The sequence below is a fragment of the Bos javanicus genome, chromosome 7, assembly GCF_032452875.1.
Source record: "Bos javanicus breed banteng chromosome 7, ARS-OSU_banteng_1.0, whole genome shotgun sequence".
NCBI classification, from domain to species: Eukaryota; Metazoa; Chordata; class Mammalia; order Artiodactyla; family Bovidae; genus Bos; species Bos javanicus.
The window spans coordinates 35,061,687-35,080,272 of NC_083874.1; the positions used below are offsets into that span (position 1 = coordinate 35,061,687).

The window sequence follows — 18,586 nt, forward strand, 5'->3', positions numbered from 1 at the left end:
CTTCCTTTTCCTCCTCCATGTCATTTTCTTTTCTCTCCCTTCCTTCCTTTATTTATTTTTTTATCTTTAAAGAAAATGGCCACTTGTCCGGAACCATAAAGGTGAGTCAGCACATTCCATAGGCAGCAGGGGGCTGGCTTTGTAAAGGTGACATTATCTGCCACCCTTAACATGGTGGAGATAACCCAGACGGGCTAGATTATGTGCTGAAACAGATGGATCCCAAACTCTCTCTCAACAGTTGAAGACAACAGGTTTATTTCTTGCTCAGGTTCGCTATCTGTTGAGGCCCCATATGGGTTTTGCTTTGGATAGTCCTTACTCCTAGATCCAGGCTCATAGAGCAAATAGTTCTTCAGTGTGGCCAAGAGAAAAAAAGGAGTGAGTCGTTGTGTCCTGGTATTAAAGTTTCTTCCCAAGGGTGCCACACATAATCCATACTCACATTTCCTTGGCCAAGGTTAATTCATGGCCATATATAACCTCCAGAGTGTAGGAAATACAATGCTGCAATGTCCCTGAGAAGCAAACTGAAAAAAGTTGATGGAAAGTATGAATGACTACCACAGTATTTATGGTCAATACCCAATAAAAATACTACCAGTGGGGCTAACAGGGGAGGATCAGACACTTCAGGGGCAGTAACCAAGCGACACCATGGCTGTGAATCATAGCCTTCATGCCCATTTTCTTGCACATAGTTGGTACATAGAAATGCTTGATCCAGTTGCCAGATCTCCTCCTCTTCTTCTTCAGGAGAAGCTGTAAATATATATTGTTATGTGAAGTATCTTTAAAATATTGGGTCACTGTTTATAAACACTGTGGGGCTCAAAGAATGTACAGTACAGCCAGATGGAGTTTGTGGCTTCTGAACTTTGGGATTGAAGGCAGATGAAAGCAGATATTGGAGAGACAGTGGCATGGGAGAAAGGAGACCTGGATGCTGGTCCTAGTAATGCTGTGAGAAGGGGGACCCTTTCCAGGGCCTGAGAATGGGCTCTTATATAGCACTCAGAAATGAATTGTCCAAGGAGACCCGCATGCTGACAAAGCAGGAGCCTTTACTGGAAAGGAGTGCCTGGGCGGAGAGCAGGAGGGTAAGGGAACCCAGGAGGACTGCTCTCCCATGTTGCCCAGTCTCAGGTTTCATGGTTAAGGGATTAGTTTCTAGGTTGTCTCTGGCCAGTCATTCTGACTCAGGGTCTGTCCTGGTGACACACACATCACTCAGCCAAGATGGATTCCAACAAGAAGGATTTGGGGAGGTCAATGGGACATATGGATTGACATCTTCTTTTGACCTTTCCTAGATTCTTTCCCATTGGTGGTGGCTTGTTAGTTCTGTGCTTCTTATCAGGACTTCCTGTTGAAAAGTAATCATGCAAATGGTTACTGTGGATGCCCTGCCAGGTGGATGATATCGATCAGTGGCTCTCCTAACAGTTTTATGATGAACTATCTGGGTGACATTGAGTGAGGCACTTACTCTCTCCTCATTTATAAAACAGGTAGGTAACAAGCTAAATATTTAGCACTGGTTCCAGCAGTTTTAGCAGCTACCTGGGCTCATGGACAAAGTTGTTTCTCCATCACTTTGCACCTGATAGTGTAATTTGATACAAATTAAACCCTGATTCCTTTCTTCATTCTGCTAGGCACTGAGGCAGGGACCAGCAATCTCAGAGATTCAGGTTTCATAGTTAATGTCAGTGCCCTAGGAAAATACGATCTCTAAAGTCCTTTTAAAAAATTTTTTTAACAGAAAAATAGTGATCCTTTGTAAAGTATCTTGAAAGGTAGAGTTATTGATAAATTAAGAGCTTTGACTTTGGCATTAGACAGATAATGGGTTTAAATTGTGCTGTACTAGTTACTTAGCATATCACCTGACCCGATCTCATCACTTGTTCTCTGATGCAGATTTTTCATCCATAAAGATGCAATAATAGAAAAGAAAATGGCATTTACTTCATAAAGCTGTTGGGAAAGTTAAATAAGATAATATATATAAAATGCTTGCTATTTAAGTTTTTTGAGAGACTATTCCTACCGTTGTGCCCTAACTTATTTCCCTACCAACCTTCTTCCACATGTGCTACTTCTGAAACCTAATCATGTGATCCCATAGCCTTCACTGAGATTGTGCTCAACATGTGACAGAAGAAACTGTTAGCTTTTTCACTTCGTCTTTTTCTGATCAGATCTTATTGAAATTTGACTTTTGCCTTTGAAATTAGGAACTCAGCAAAGGGGATGACTTTAGGGGTATTCTTGTCTTAGATTTGTTTTATATGAAATTTTTATTTTAAAAATTATATCTGTACTGACTAAATGGGACATTCTTTGTGCAACAAGTCTGGTAAGAACGTGGAATAAATGCTTTGATGCCATCAATGTGAATCCTGTTGGCATAGTTATATCTTAGTGAAGGCCAGCAAAGTCGTTCTTTTGGACTTTGTGTCTCCAAGTTAGAAAATTTGAAACATGTTGGCAATTAGCAAAGTAAATATTTCTTGAAATTTATTGAAGTTGTGTTTTTCTTGTGATGAATTTGGAGACCTGCGGGTACCAAGGCTAATTGGAATCATTTCATCTTCAAAGTACATTAGCCTTGATTTAAAGCTCTGAAGACTCTCTGAAATTTAAACTAGTGTGGCATCATTGTATAGAGTATTTATCTATGTTATCATTTCAAGGATCAGAGATCATTGCATAATTGAGTTGCCAGAAAATAATTAAATATGTCATATCTATGATCCTAGACAGTTTATTTTCACTGGAAAAGATTCATGTGTTAAGTTGTATTTGAGTAAAACCTCTTTAACTGTCTATTACAAACACCATATGATTCTGAAACTACTTATTTAAAAGATGATTTTGGGTTCTTGTTTTTCTAATTTTTTTATTTTTTTTTTATCGTGAACACTCTACTCATCTGTTAAAACATTTGGCTTTTATTACACTCACTTTGTCTGTGGAGAAAACCTACTTTGTTTCTCAAAGGCAAAATTGAGCTGTATTTTTTATCCTTCAAGTAGATCCTGTCATAAATGCTGGTTATTAAATTCAAAAGGAACATTTACTTTTCTGGAATTAAGTAAAATTTTAGCTCTACTTTATTGGCACTGTCGCAAAAAAGACAAAATCTGCATCTTTTATAGAAGTACAATATATATATATATATATATTTTAAAAAGGCTTACTATAACTTTCCCCCCTGATTTAAACATTATAAATGCCCCTTGTAAATATGTAGACATATCATAGTACCCTACCATGCAGAAATAATACTGATTTTTTTTCTTAAACTTTTTTTTTTTGGAGTGACTTTTTGAAATACGACTTTTTTTTTTTTCTCTTTCCTACACATACAGAAGCATAAAAATTACAGACCCAAATAATTCTAAATTACTTGTAACAGTTTAAAATAGGGGCATTTTTATGTGGTCGTATTTTATTCTGTTTTTTCAAATGTCTAGATTCCTAGTTACAGAGAACATTTGCTGGTGAAAACTATAATACTTGTTTAAATCTTGAGGAATAAATTTTAGCTAATGCATTGCTTTGCCTTTTACCTGCCTTAGCTTTCAGTCTTTTAGAGTATAGGCAGGGAAAAGAGAAGACACTGATCACCTAAGTTAGTTTTTCTGTGAGCCCTGGGCTGCTGGGGTGGAGAAAAGATATTAATCACCAAGGGTAACAAGAAAAATAACACCTGTAATATTTCTGTAGCTTTTCTAAATTAGACAATGACTTTAAGCTCTTAATATACCAATAAATTGAGCTCTAGTATCACTGCAGATGGTGACTGCAGCCATGAAATTAAAAGATGCTTGCTCCTTGGAAGAAAAGCTATGACCAATCTAGACAGCATATTAAAAAGCAGATACATTACTTTGCCAACAAAAGTCTGTCTAGTCAAAGCTATGGTTTTTCCAGTAATCATGAATGGATATGAGAGTTGGACTGTAAAGAAAGCTGAGCACTGAAGAATTGATGTTTTTGAACTCTGGTGGTGGAGAAGACTCTTGAGAGTCCCTTGGACTGCAAGGAGATCCAACCAGTCCATCCTAAAGGAAATCAATCCTGAATATTCATTGGAAAGACTGATGCTGAAGCTGAAACTAATACTTTGGCCACCTGATGTGAAGAGCTGACTCATTTGAAAAGACCCTGATGCTGGTAAAGATTGAAGGCAGGAGGAGAAGGGGATGATGGAGGATGAGATGGTAGGATGGCATAACTGACTCAATAGATAAAGAGTTTGAGCCATCTCCAGGAGTTGGTGATGGACAGGGAACCCTGGCCTGATGCAGTCCAAGGGGTCACAAAGAATCGGATACAACTGAGTGATGGAACTGAACTAAAACCAATAAAATGGCAGCCACATCTTAATTGAAGTAAAAATAGTTAACCATGCTAAAAACATAGTCTTGAATACAGCTGTCCAAGATTCATACTGTCTTTCCAGAAACCGAGTGTACTTAAAGTTTCGGTTTTCCTTCACCAGATTGCTTATTCATTCTTGAAGAAATTCCAGATTCAGTACCCATATTGCTAGTGTGTTCGTTTATGTTTAGAGCACTCATTTTGTGTGGATTTGAACTGTTTGATCCCCGTTCCTTCTAGGATCAAATAGGTGGCTTCAAAGCATGATAGGAATAATATTATCACTGATATCCTTGTAGCTTAAAAATCTATAGAATCTAATGTAGTAGACCCAAAGAAAATGAACCCCAGGGGCTGGCATGACACTATGCAGAGTTTCACTGAACTCGTTGAGGGAGCAAGAGAGCACCTTCCTGTTGTTGGCTGGTGGGTGATTACACCATTCACACTTTTCTTTTTTAGAGTACCTTTCCAACCTGCTGACCTGACTAACTCAACTCTTCGCCTGGTGCAAAGTAAGTGCCTAGGATACATCATTCAATTGCTTGAATGTTATTAGGCACTTGACTCACTGCATTCACTGATAATATCAGTTCCTTTAATGTCCAAGGTTAGGAGGAGACAGAGAAATGAGGACTACAATTAAGTTTATAATGTTAAATTCTATTTCATGGCCTCATGGTAGAAACGTCTCCTTGCAGACTGCTGGGCAATCTTCCCAGTTCCTCTGCTTGATTTCCAAGTGGCGAAAGCCAGGAATGATTTTGCTTTGACAATCCTCTAATGAGCCTTTGCATCATCTTTCCAGCTGCCTTGTACTTAGTGGAAGTGATCAAAACACCTACAGAAAGTTTACATATCCAAAGGGTCTTCAGATTTCCATTCTGACATAGGTTTCATTGAAAATAGGTTTGGCTCTTCCCTACACTCCAATTTCTTACAACATTCCTCTAAATAGGTAGTAAACTCTTAAGTTCTTCATTTCTTACTTTACAAAACCCCTACAAAGCAACAAATTTCTTTTTATATGAACACAGGAATGAATGAGGGAGTTATTGTTCAAAAGAAATCTACAGAATGAGATGCACGATGCCTGTCTGAGAAAGCACAGGAAGCCTTTTATGAAAGGATGTGGGGCAAAGATATAAAGCTAGAAAAGTCTGGAGTGCTTTCAAGGAGTGAAAGTTATTCATTTTTGACTGAGGGTAGAGTGTATTATGGAGAAGGCAATGGCACCCCACTCCAGTACTCTTGCCTGGAAAATCCCATGGGCGGAGGAGCCTGGTAGGCTCCAGTCCATGGGGTTGCTAAGAGTTGGGCACGACTGAGCGACTTCACTTTGACTTTTCACTTTTATGCATTGGAGAAGGAAATGGCAACCCACTCCAGTATTCTTGCCTGGAGAATTCCAGGGACAGAGGAGCCTAGTGGGCTGCCATCTATGGGGTCGTACAGAGTCGGACACGACTGAAGCGACTTAACAGCAGCAGCAGCAGCAGCAGCAGCAGAGTGTATTAGTGAAAAAAAGACTGGAAAATTTTGTTTGCTATATATTTTCACAACTTTAGTTTAGCTATATATATGTAAAATTGTCCAGAATTGACTTTTATACTTTACCATCACTACTTATACATATAAATGTATTCTATTCTACTACATAGAATTCATGTAGTCTAATCTTAGCATGGAGTCAACTAACAGCAATCTAGTACGGGAAAATGAGATATCTAGATCAGTTAATTAATCAAACCTGTTTAAAACTATAGCAGCAATAACAATGAGAAACACGAACGCTCAACACAGTTTCTTAAAATTTCTAAAGGTGCTTCTCTTAATTCCTAACATTCTTAAATTCCTGGTTATCTTTTCGAAAGATTCCATGTTGCCTTCCTATTTTCCTCCTACAGTTGAACCCCCCTCTCTCTCTTTCTGGTTCCCCACAGCTGCTTTTACTTGTGTAGATTACCTTAGCCTCTGAATCTAAAGGTTTCCTTTCCTCTATCCCTATTTCTGGGATTTAAAACATCTTGAATCTGGCCCAGCAGAAGACTCCTTACCTCTTAGCAGGGGTGAGGCAGAAAAAGCAAGCCTGCTTTCTTCTCTTATCTTCACCACACGAAGAATTAAGAATAATGTGCTGAAAATGAAGACACGTGGTATTTTGTATCAGAGGACCAGGGCTGAAGTCAATAATTCCAGTTCTTTCTAACTGGGTTACCTTGGGCAAATGAATTAAATGAACCACACGTTGGGTTCCTCATCTGTTAAATGGGGATGGTAGTTATACTAACTTCACAGTGAGGAGGGGTATGTGTGTGTTCACTTACAAAGAGCCACATAAATGATAGTTATTGATCTTTAAAATTTTTTTTAGATTATTGACAGAGTCAGTTCATCAGGTTCATTTGGGAAGAAAATTGTCCTCATTTTCTCTTGAGATGCTGTCCTCACATTTCCAGTGTTCTCAGCACTCCTGCTCAATCCGTATGAGGATGTACGAGGGAACGTATGGGAACGTATGAAGACTCTGGGCTGCCTGAACACTGTCTCTCTTCTGGGCCCTTGGTAACACTTTAATCTTTAGGATTTTCTCGTCCAAGACACATTGTTTAATTTAATGCTTTATTTGTCCTCTTTGTAACACTGCCACTACTGCTTCTTGAGATGCCTTCACATCATTTTGTTAAGTTAAAGGCTCTTTTCCCACTTAAAGTTAAGCTTGTGCTACCACTGAAAGCAACCTTACACTGTCCCTTTTCTTTCAGCTCAATCTAAGATAGTTTAAATCAATGACGTATCCAAGTCCATTCAGGCTGCCGTAACAAAGTACCATAGACTGGATAGTTTGTAAACAATAAATTTTATCTCTTATAGTTCTGAAGTCTGGAAATCCCAGATCAGGATGATCAGATAGGGCCCCTCTGCAGTGTAGCTGACTTCTCCTTGCATCCTCACAAGGTGGAAGGGGCTTGTGAGCTCTTTGGGGATGTCTGAAGAGCATTCATATCATTTATTCTCATTCATTCATCACGGAGACCCCACCACCTAATACCATCATCTTAGGGGTTTGAATTTGAACACAAGAATTTTGGGGGGGAAAAAAAGAATTTTGGGGGGACACAAATATTCAAACTATAGCAATTCTGACTTAAAAAAATGCAGATGGAAACCCTATCAGCTTCTCTTCTGAGGAATACCAGCTGGAGTCGTCAGACTATTAAACTTACTGCTTTTCATCTGTTTCCTGGTAAAGGGCCATTTAGGCTTGAGGAACCGTATTTTAAATAGGTTCAGAGTACATCTTGTGCCCTCTGACATCTATGTTAACAAGGTCAAAATCAAAGTAATAGCCAGGAAATGCTCATAATGGGGCTAAAAGTGACTTAACCTCTGACCTGATGCATTAATTATTATCTGTGTCTTAGTCATAGTTTTATCTATTAACTATTTCCCAAGGAAAAGACCTGTTTTGAGTCAATAGAATGGTTAAACCCATACCACTCATGTCATTATTCCTTAATCATTGAGATTCTAATTTAATTTATGTACTACTTTAGCTCAGGAAATTAACTGAGTCAATTTGTTTTAGACAAATAATTGTAAAGTACAGATGTGTAGGAAGTCTTTTGAATTAAAAAGAACATTACCTGACTTCATCCCATTTGTGATACTTGGCATTTTATTAATATCATAGATATGAAATCTGATTACCAAGACAGAAGTCACATTAAGTGGATGATATCAGCCTTTGATGAGGAGCACATCAGAGTAACCATGGACCCCATCTCTCCATGAGGGGGAGTGACTTGTCCTAGGCTGCCCACAGGTGGCATCTGGATGCCAGGGCATGAGGACAAGGAGCTGCTTAAAGCTCTTACCTACTTGCTGACAGTAGTTATTAGCTTACTGCAGGGCCTTCTGTTCTGAAAACAGGCTTTCCTTGTACAGCATGCCCAGGGAATGCTGTAGTTTCAGAACTGGTTGTCAGGGGTGGGAGTAGGCGAGTCCCAGACATACATGACACTCTGCAGTTCATCATGCTTCTGTGAAGAGGACGCTGCATTGTAGGAGTGTGCGGCTTAAATATTTCCGTTGGGATAGCCCTTGGCGAGGTCTGAGAAGAAAATCAACTGAAAATCATTCTTAAATACGAGTATGATCTTTCTTGTTCCTACAGTTCCCGCCCCACTCCCAATCATGGACTTTAGAATCGATCTGACTTGTAACTTGTTTTCTAGTTAAACCTATTAATAGCTGTGTGACATAGGGCTTAGAGCGTTACAATTCTGAGCCCAGTTCACTTATTCAAAATGGAGCTCTGGTGTGTGTGTGTGTTAAATAAGATAACAAGTCTAAGCTATGGCCTGAAACTCAGGAGGTACTCAATATATGCAGTCTCTTTCCACCTTTAATTAATCTCATTCTTAGCGATTGGCTCAGTTTGACCCTGCAAAACTCTTTGTAACATATTTGTTGTAAGCAGTGTGTTTTCTAGGATACTGACAATGCGAATAACAGGAGCTCTGAATCAAAGTACCATTTATACATGATTAGAAAGGGACAGACTCAGAGCTGAGGGGAAATAGATTAATTTCAGCTTCAATTTTTATAACTTTATTGGTGTGACATAGTACAAATGGGCTGTCAAGGCTAACAAATTAAGTGTTTGTGTCTAGGGACAGATTTTAGATCACATCTCTCTCTCTATCTCATTAGCTTTCATCCCCTCCTCCACTTCTATATCTAATTCAGTATGGATTGTAGATGTTTGGCTGCCGTTTTTTTTATTTTTATTTTTTTATTTGCTGTTTCTCTCTTTGGAGAAAAGTATTTCTCCTAAGTTTAGAGACTATGAAGTGAGGTACAGAGATGTGAAATATCTCAAAAGTGATGAAAATGACAAAGCATTGAATAAATTGATTTTTAAAGACAATCTAAAGGAGCTCTGATTATTGAATCTCAGGATAAGAGTTTAAAGGTGATAGAAAACAAAACAAGCTTGCAATAATTTATATACATATGCTGGTGAATACCTGTTTTCTATTTCCCTTCAAAGGGAGAGGAAAGGGGCTTCTTTTCAAAACTAACAGTCATTTGGATGCAACTTTAAAATGCAGCTCTTGCCTATAATGGGTAGCAGATACTGGAATTCAGCTAACAAATTAGCTTGCGAAATTTCTTCCTCAAAAGAATTTTGTTAAAAATTAAGATTCACAGCTTTTCTGATGTGGATGAAGAGTATCATGCTCAGTGGCAAATAAGATGGCCTTTTTTTCCTTATGACTCATGGAGGAACCATCTAGGTACAACTGGATTCAAACTGGGCTCTTCTTTTAACTAGTTTAATTGTCTGTAGCTTATGTAAAATTTAATTTGACAAAAGGGTTAAGCTGGTAAAGAGTTTCAAACCTACTTATCAAATGGGAAGTAGAAGACTTTACTTATTGTTGGCTAAGGAAATGAAAACCATGCACACAGTTATGATGCTATCTCTGTATCCTTTGATTTAGTGTTCATCACATTCCTGTGAGGTAAGGATGATTTATTCCCATTTTCTTGATGAGAAAACTGAAACTTAAGAGAAGTAGATCGCTTGTCCACACTGATTCCTGCTGACTCCAAATCTTGTGCTTGCTCCATAGTCCCACATGGCCTCCACTCCCCTAAGCATCCATGCCCGAGGCCCTGAAGGCAGGCTGGTTGAGACCCTTATCTTCCTGGAGGACACAGGGGACTACCTAAGATGGAGATCATGTTTGGAGGATGACTTTTGAAGAATTCACCTTCTCTCACATTTCCTATTTATTTAGAAACAGTGTCTTGTGGGTCCCTAGTTAGAAAACACAGATCAGAGAATTTAGTTAAGTAGCATTTACACTGATTTTTTATATTAGTTTTATAATTTGGTAAACTCCAGTGGTTTATTCTTCATTGTTTGTGAGATTATAAATATATTTAAGTATTAGTAAAGGGCTTCCCTGGTAGCTCAGTTGGTAAAGAACCCGCCTGCAATGCAGGAGACCCTGGGTTTGATTCCTGGGTCAGGAAAGATCCTCTTGAGAAGGGAACCACTACCCACTCCAGTATTCTGGCCTGGAGAATTCCATGGACTGTATAGTCCATGGAGTCACAGAGAGTTGGACATTTTAATTAGTATTAAAATGCAATCATTGCTATTTCTTAATCTGTCAAACCATGTCTTTTCAGATAGAGATTGTTGAATTATGGGAGCATTTCATTGCTGGATTAAGCAACTTGAGAACACTTTCCAAGTGACAGTATTATTGGGAAAGTAAAGGAGACAATGGAGAAGGCAATGGCAACCCACTCCAGTACTCCTGCCTGGAAAATCCCGTGGGCAGAGGAGCCTGGTAGGCTGCAGTCCACTGGGGTCTCGAAGAGTTGGACATGACTTCACTTTCACTTTTCACTTTCACGCATTGGAGAAGGAAATGGCAACCCTCTCCAGTGTTCTTGCCTGGAGAATCCCGGGGACGGGGAGCCTGGTGGGCTTCCGTCTATGGGGTCGCACAGAGTTGGACACGACTATAGTGACTTAGCAGCAAAGGAGACAATGGGGAAAAATAAAAAAGAGAAACTAAGCAAAGAAAAACAACCAAGGGTATAGCACATAGCTTCTACACTGAGAAATCTGATTTCAGGCAATATTTTAGAAACAAAGCCTCCTCAATTTATGGCTTTAACCCCAGACTAATCTGTAGCTTTACTTGTACTCTCTTCTTGATCTTAGAAAATACATGTTTCAAAAATGCACCAAAATGATTCTGTATAGCAAAATCATTGCTATATATTAGGAAAACCTTCAGAATGAAATTAATTCATCTCTGTTAAAATATTGTGTGCTTCATTTCCTTTATATACCATGAGGTGATCATTTGTTTATTTCTGGAATAATCATTTTCAAGGAAAGGTGGTACTTAAGGTAAAAATGAAATATGTGAAATTGGAAATTACCCACATGCCCAGTAACAATGGAATGGATCAATGTGTTATGCTTATACAGTGGAATACCACATGGCAAGTAGAATGGAGCCCTATATTTACCTCCAACTAAAGGCGTGAATCTCACAATAGGATGGTGAGCAAACAAAACCAGACGCCAGTGAGTCCACAGTGCATAACTGTGCGTGCTCCACAGTTGCATTTTTACAAAGGTCAAAAAGTGGCAAAATGAATGGACACTGTCTACTGTTCCAAGTCAGCATACGAATTTCCTTGGGAAGGAAATGGCAACTAGTAGGCACAAGAGGAGTTTCTGGACACTGCTAATATTCTGATCTTTGGTTTGGGTGCTTAATATTATGGGTGTGCTGGGTTTGTGATAATCCACTGAGCTGGGCAGTCAGATTTTGCTCATATTTCTGTGTCTTTGGTTCTTCAATTTAGGTTCACTAATAGTCCAATCTAAATTAGGCTCCTCTGTCCATGGAATTTTCCAAGTAATAATACTGGAGTGAGTTGCCATTTCCTTCTCCAGATCTAAATAAAACAAGCCACTAAACACATAACAAAATTACTGATGGGAAGTCTTGGTATCAATAAGTCTTTTGAAATTAGATTACCATGAAGATAAGAATTATTTTATTTTATTGATTTTTACAGTGCATTTTCAAATTATGTCATCTTTAAAATTAAAATTTATATAATGATTGTGCTATCTTATTATAATTAGCAGTGATTTCTCTTAATTATAAATGGTATCTAGCTAATGATGTACTAGATCTGATGAAATACAGTATTAAAAACAGTTACATGAAATAAGTAAATGCCAAAATGGCTTATTGTTACTTACAGAGATGAATTCAGTGCTTTTAATTTAAAAATACTACAGGAAAGCTTTATAGCATCTTATAACATTTTCACAAAATTTGATTGGAGAACTCAGTGTAATTAAACCCCAAATACTTTTAAATCAGACAAAATTTTACCTGATTCTAAAATATATTCTGCTGCTGCTGCTAAGTCGCTTCAGTTGTGTCCGACTCTGTGTGACCCCATAGACGGCAGCCCACCAGGTTCCTCTGTCCCTGGGATTCTCCAGGCAAGAACACGGGAGTGGGTTGCCATTTCCTTCTCCAGTGCGTGAAAGTGAAGTCGCTCAGTCTTTCTGACTCTTCTCGACCCCATAGACTGCAGCCTACCAGGCTCCTCCATCCATGGGATTTTCCAGGCAAGAATACTGGAGTGGGTTGCCATTGCCTTCTCCGAAATATATTCTAAAAGTACAGAATTAAACTAAATAGATGAGTAGTATCCAAAAAATAACCAAATACATATGAGAATGTAATGCATATTGAAAATGGCATTTAAAATCAGGGTGGAAAGTTCAGGAAAAAGAAGGAAAGAGGGAAATGTGGCTAGCCCTTCAATCTGTCACTTTTAGTCTGTGTTTCCAGGAATTATGCATGAGAAACAGGAGTTATCTGGGTTTTGGCTCATGACAGACAAGACTGTGGGTCTCCATGTCAAGGATAAGTACTTTCTCCTTGGGAAGTGCTTGTGTTTGCCTGAGAACCATATGAGGTTCCTTTGCCTTCTGAGGTCTCAAATTAACTTCTGGAGAGGAAGTAGGCCAGCCTTCTATGAATGGATTAGTCCATCAACAGAGAAAAATCCCAGCACTGAAAAATGACTTAAACAAATTAAAAATACTGCTTAAAAGTCAGCTTACTATATGTATTTCACTTTACACCTTTCCCCCCAAAATTTTTAAAAAGATCCTCTAACTCTTGAGATTAACTGATGCTCTAAAACATAAAGGAATTGGGGGGTGGGGGTGTAAAACTTGGACTTCTAACATATAATTGAAAGTAAAAGTGAAAGTTGCTCAGTTGTGTCCGACTCTCTGTGACTCCACAGACTATAGAGTCCATGGAATTCTCCTGGCCAGAATACTGGAGTGGGTAACCTTTCCCTTCTCCAGGGGATCTTCCCAACCCAGGGATCGAACCCAGGTCTTCCACATTGCAGGGAGATTTTTTTACCAGCTGAGCCACAGGGACATATAATTAGTTAAAGGGAAATGATAGGGAATGTCTGTTTCCAGAAGAAACTATTTCTTATCAATGAAGTGTATGAAACTCATAGGACACTGCACTGATTGCTCTCTTGTCAGTTAAAAAAAAAAAAAGGTCAGGAGAAAAAAACAAAAAATTTCAATTACATTTACAGCAGCAGCTGAAGGGGAACAAAATCAATGAAAGGAGCATACTTATTAGAGACCTGCAGTTGCCATAAAACTGAAACTAAATCACAGTGACAGTGTCTGAACTTCAGATAAATTGCTTTGAATTCTGAATGGGAGCCTGGAGAAATAATGGAAATGATATTGCGGTTGGTGGAAAAAAGGGTTAGAACTTTTTATAGTCATTGCTTCTCTGGATCTTGTAGATATTGTCAAAATCAAATACTGATTTGTTATCTTTTATTTTTATTTTTTTGTAGAGGGGATTCTGTTGTTTCTCGAGGAGATAATTCCACATTCTACATTCTCCTGGCATTGAAAGGCTGGGGAATTATGATGCTTACACAGTCAGAGTAGAAGCAGAGCTGGCTGGGAACCCAAAGCAAGGTGACCCCAGGGAGAAAGCTCTTTCTTCTGAAGAGAGGACAGATTAAGAAAGGAGGGGATGTAGGACCAGCCAGTTCTGCCCTGCTCACTCAATAGACATATATCATTATGATCTAGAGGCTGCTCATAAGTTTCATCCTGTTTTGAAAGGCACGAGTCTTCCCCACTCCCAACTTTTGTGCTTCCTTGAGCTATGCCTTTCATCAGGCTCACCAGCTATGCTTCCTGGTGGGCTTTCAAGCTATGGCAAATGGTCCTGAAATGCTGCCTCTATATTTATTCAGCACAGACAACTTATCAGATTCAGAGGATGGCACCAAGGTTTTTCTCACAACAAACAGTGCAACATAAAACTGCATACAAATCACTGAGCTCATATTACCATCTATAAATATTACACCCATGTAGAAAGAGTCTTTTCATACTGTTCATGGGGTTCTCTAGGTAAGAATACTGAAGTGGTTTGCCATTCACTTCTCCAGTGGACCACATTCTGTCAGACCTCTCCATCATGACCCACCCACCTTGGGTAGCCCCCGGGCATGGCTTAGTTTCACTGAGTTAGAGAAGGCTGTGGTCCTAGTATGATTAGATTGACTAGTTTCCTGTGATTATGGTTTCAGTGTGTCTGCCCTCTGATGCTCTCTTGCAACACCTACCGTCTTACTTGGGTTTCTCTTACCTCGGGCGTGGGGTATCTCTTCACGGCTGCTCCAGCAAAGTGCAGCCGCTGCTCCTTACCTTGGACGAGGGGTATCTCCTCACCGCCACCCCTCCTGACCTTCAACTGCACCCATGCAGCCACCGCTCCTTGGATGTGGGGTAGCTCCTCCCGGCCGCCGCCCCTGGCCCTGGACGTAGGTGCCCAATGACGTGGGTTTGGGTGAACTCCGGGAGTTGGTGATGGACAGGGAGGCCTGGCGTGCTGCAATTCATGGGGCTGCAAAGAGTCGGACATGACTGAGCGACTGAACTGAACTGAGAGAGAGTCTTCACAAAGAGCTTTTCTGATCTCAGGATCTTTCTTTCGTTAGACCTCCTAGGCTCTTGGTCATTTTAAAGTTTCTCCTCATTGAGAAGTGAAAGTGAAAGTGTTAGTTGCTCAGTTGTGCCTGACTCTTTGTGACCCCATGGACTGTAGCCCTCCAGGCTCGTCTGCCCATGGAATTCTCCAGGCAAGGATACTGCAGTGGGTAGCCGTTCCCTTCTCCAAAGGATCTTTCTGACCCAGGGATTGAACTCGAGTCTCCTGCATTGCAGGCAGATTCTTTACTGCCTAAGCCACCCAGGAAGACCTCTCCTCATTGAGGGTTCACCCAATTTACTGTTTTTAAGGGCAGGAAGATACAGAATAGTAACTAGAAGAAGAAGTCAGAAGAGGAATTTTATTCATATTTTTCTAGATAGAAGAGACTGAAGCATGTTTACAGGCAAAGAAGAAAGAGGTTGAGGAACAAGAAAGAATGACAGTTAGTTACTGGGGCAGCATCTTTCGGGAAATATGAGTGGGCAAGGCATGAAACAGTGGAGGGGTTTGTGATGCAAGGGGAATAGCAACAGACACCAAGAGGAATGGTGGATGCAGGGGAAAGAAGCAGGAGCTGAGGAAGTCCTCACAAGATAAGCTTGCTTTTTCTTAGCGAAGAAAGAGAAAAGGCCACTCGCCAAGGGTGGGGGATGAGGGGGTAGAATATTTGAGAAAGGGAAACGTTTGGTTTAAAAGACAAAGGGCTATTCACAAAGAGCTTATTAGTCCTGTTTAAAGATTGGGTGAGATAGAAGATCATTCATTTCTAATTGCATCAATACATCCTATTGTAGTTTATTTTCTTGTAGTGGAGTTAAGTCAGAATGTACAAGAAGCTGAGGGGATGGTTTGATTCTCAGTCACAAAAGCTCTGGGACAAGTGATTTTGATTTGCTGTTCTACCCCTAGCACCTGGGATAGTGCCTGAATCAACTAAGTTCTCCATATGCATTTGTTGATTGATTGAACTGAATGGATAAATGGGGTGAAATAGAAAACAAGAGAATTAGGGATAATCTTGAGTGATGAAACTTTTAATATTGGGTACAGACAGGACAAGAAATAAAAGGAAATGGATGATAGACTGGGAGAAAATTTGTCATGGCATAGAGGTTTTCAATAACAAAAAATACTAAATATACTAAAAATAATTAAGGGAGGGATCTATAAGAATATCGGTTTGATGCTTAAGAATAGCATAATGGGTAATGGAATTGAAAACTTTACAGATAAATCACTTCAAGGTAATATTATATTGTTTTATCTCTGAACTTATTTATATGTCTTGTCTCCTTCACTGACGTGTGAGTTCTTTGAAAATGGGACTTTTATTTCTTGGTATTTTTCATAGCACCTAGCACACAGTCAATAAAGAATGAATAAATGAATAATAATACCTGCATAATATTGAGCCTCAGCTTCAGAGCTGACTTTCCATTCAACCACAAGTCATTCATTCCCTCAGCACCCCTGTACTTTAATTCTCTTGCCAGAAAAGCAAGTGAGTTACTTTTTCCCCCCACCCATGCATTCTGTGAGAAATAATTCAGTAGTAGTGGTAAATAACTCTAAGTTTCTGGTATTTTTGCTTTTATACCTCAGTATGTAAAACACCAATTCATTTCTTAAATATTTTTATCTAGATCAAAGTATTTCATATTTTTCTATTACTTTAAACATATACAGCTTCCTAGATCCCATTGAGAGAAGGCAATGGCAACCCACTTCAGTACTCTTGCCTGGAAAATCCCATGGATGGAGGAGCCTGGTAGGCTGCAGTCCATGGGGTCGCTAAGAGTCAGACACAACTGAGCGACTTCACTTTCATTTTTCACTTTGATGCATCAGAGAAGGAAATGGCAACCCACTCCAGTGTTCTTGCCTGGAGAATCCCAGGGATGGGGGAGCCTGGTGGGCTGCCGTCTATGGGGTCGCACAGAGTTGGGCATGACTGAAGTGACTTAGCAGCAGCAGCAGATCCCATTGTGGAAAAGACTACTGAAATTTGTCAGTGATTATTCATTAAATAAGAATTCATTGAGCACCTATTGTGCTAATGAGTGTGTAGAAAAGCACCCACTGCAGATGGACATTTATAAGTATTAGACATGATTTATGAGCCAACACTAATAGATATAAAATAATGGTGAGCTATACGTGGTGATACATTATCACATCCTAAATCTCTTGGTGCGCTGCTTTGGTGCTGTGAGAATTTTAAGAAGCTGAGCTCAATGAAGACTTGCATATGCAGATGGGAATTCACTGAAGAGATGGGATTTGGTGGGGTTGAGGAATGGGTATTATCTGCAAAGATATGAAGGGCATTCAAAAGAGGTGAGCAACAAAGTTCTAATATTACATTTTTTTTTTTTTGCTTCTCTTACCAGTAAGGGTATATAGAAATCTTCAAATGCTACCTAGCCTGATGATGCCCATCATTCATCACAGTGGGCTCTTGCAGCTATATGTGTAGTAGAGGCTCATGTGTCTGGTCTTAGTGGATTGGACCAAATTGGACCAAATATCTGAACCAAATTGAATGGAATGAATTTGTTGTTAGACTCAAGAGACTTATGTTTGGTTATAGGAACAGAGGATAAGAAAATTCAGGCCTCAATGATTTCTCCTTCAGAGAGAAAAAAAATGAGGTTTTGCAGAGCGAAGGATGATAAAAAGACCTTGACATTTTTCAATGCATCCCTGTTTTGGAGTTGGCCCTTTGTTTCCAGTGTTCCCTTATTCTTTTGATGGTTGTGCAGTCTGTACTGATATCCACTGTGTCACCCTTGATATTACGAATTTGGGTCTTCTGTTTTTATTCTTATAAGATATTACTGAATTTTCTTAATCTTTTCAAAGAACCAAGTCTGTTTTATTGATTCCTCTCCCTATTATTTTCCTCCTAATTGCTTTCTATTTCATTAATTTCCACTTTAAGATATGACTCTTTGGGAGAGGGAGAGGGTGGGATGATTTGGGAGAATGGCATTGAAACATGTATAATATCATGTATGAAATGAGTCGCCAGTCCAGGTTCGATGCACGATACTGGATGCTTGGGGCCGGTGCACTGGGACGACCCAGAGGGATGGTATAGGGAGGGAGGAGGGTTCAGGATGGGGAACACATGTATACCTGTAGTGGATTCATTTCGATATTTGGCAAAACTAATACAATATTGTAAAGTTTAAAAATAAAATAAAATTTTAAAAAATTAAAAAAAATGTAAAAAAAAAAGATTTATTATTTCCTTCCATTTGCTTGCTTTGGGGTTATTTTTCTCTTCTTTTTCTAGGTTCTATTTAATGCTATAGATTTTCCTCCCAGCACTGCTTTACCTTTGCTCCACAAGTTTTGGTAGGCTGTATCTTCATGTATAAGACTTATAAGCTTACCATTGTTCTCATAATTTTGAGTGACCTATGGAAACTTTACCTTTTTGTCATTTAAACTCCTCCATTTATAATTGTTTTAGATGATTCATCAATCTATATTTAGAACTACATATATACATATATATCCAGGAGTGTAATTGCTGTGTCATATGGTAGTTCTTTTTTTAGCTTTCTGAG

The 18,586-nt window shown here is 39.2% G+C and overlaps 1 long non-coding RNA gene across 6 annotated transcripts in view; it reads left to right on the forward strand.

Moving 5' to 3' along the window:
* Window positions 1-18,586, forward strand: part of LOC133251040 (uncharacterized) — a 911,217-nt gene that overhangs the window by 260,435 nt on the left and 632,196 nt on the right. The gene's annotated exons all lie outside the window — the stretch shown is intronic.